This window comes from Nasonia vitripennis (genome assembly GCF_009193385.2).
Source record: "Nasonia vitripennis strain AsymCx chromosome 4 unlocalized genomic scaffold, Nvit_psr_1.1 chr4_random0006, whole genome shotgun sequence".
NCBI lineage: Eukaryota > Metazoa > Arthropoda > Insecta > Hymenoptera > Pteromalidae > Nasonia > Nasonia vitripennis.
Window position 1 is genome coordinate 853056 of NW_022279641.1, and position 1397 is coordinate 854452.

A 1397-nucleotide genomic window follows, 5' to 3' on the forward strand; every position below is an offset into this window, starting at 1 on the left:
TTACCATCGGCCTGCCCTTCATGACACGCGCTGCCGTACGGTCGTCTCCCATTCTCGCTACGTGCCCTGCCCATCCCAATCTGCGCAATTTTATTATTCTGTTAATATTTGGTGACGCGTACAGATTGTGTAACTCATCATTGTGTAGTCTCCTCCATTCCCCGGTTTCCTCATCTTTCTGCGGCCCGTATATTTTTCGCAAGACTTTATTTTCAAATACCCTAAAGACCCGCTTAGGGTAGCGGCATTGTAACAGAATACCTCAATCATAGCACTAGTAAAAATAAACTTTAACATTAGCTACCAACCTTGCCTCTTTGTTATTCCTTCATCCCACGCAAAAAGACACAGCGATATCATCCTTTGCATCAACAACTTACAGATTCGCTTCTAAAAGAAAAGGAAAGAAAAATGGGGATATCTCAGCGAGAATTCAACGAGGCTGTAGAAGCCAACAACTATCGGGCTCTATCGTCTGACGTCTACCGTCACGTGGCCAACGAGACCAGTGACTTTTCGCGCGGCGAGTTGGCTATGTTTTTGGCTCAGCTGATCCACGAGAGTGGCGGGTTTCAGTTCCGCGAGGAGATCGCCTTCAAGGGTCGTCGCAATCACGGCTCCTACGTGGACAGCGTTGATCTACCAGGCAAGGACTACCATGGCCGCGGATTCATTCAGTTGACCGGGTGCTAACTATAAGGCTGCTTCTGAGGGTCTGGGATTGGGAAATAAGCTGTTGATACACCCGGAAATCGTAGCCGAAGACACAAGGATGGCCGTCCTCGTAAGCGTCTGGTACTGGAAGGCCAGAGTAAGGCCTGTCCTTGGAAGTTCTAACCAGTTCGGACTGACGACCAAGGCAATCAGTGGGGCTATTGAGTACTCAGGTGGTTGGAACCAACGAGCAGCTATTAGGTACCAGATCTATCTCAAGGTCGCCGATGCAATGGGTATTCAAAACAAGGCTTCAGAGTGCGGATGCTACAACTGACTTTAAATGTCATAAATCATGCGATTTCAATAAGAATGTCTTTCGTATAGAAATGATTGTAAAAATATAATTGTTACTGTTTGTAAAGTATATTTTTATCCATCAATTGATAATAAGATAAGATAAGAAATAAAAATTTAAAATTGTTTATATTTATAAGTAATTTTCATATTTTACATAAATGCGCGCTTAAGTGTAAATTATTTCAGTACCTGTTTGCTATGTTTAATGGGAACGCACCTCAAAATCGCGCGTTATGATTATAAGCTAATGGTCATTTTCTATGTGTCAGTTCAGGAGTTAAAGCGGGTAATAATAGAATGTTTCAATATAATACTTAACAATTTTAATCTTAATTCTACTAAAAGTGATATCTTATCGCCGGGAATTGTATAAGTTATAGTCA

At 42.2% G+C, this 1397-nt stretch overlaps 1 pseudogene; it reads left to right on the forward strand.

Annotated features, from left to right (window-relative positions):
• Positions 1-371: 371 nt before the first annotated feature.
• On the forward strand, positions 372-1007 carry LOC116417126 (annotated as a pseudogene).
• The last annotated feature ends 390 nt before the right edge of the window (positions 1008-1397 follow it).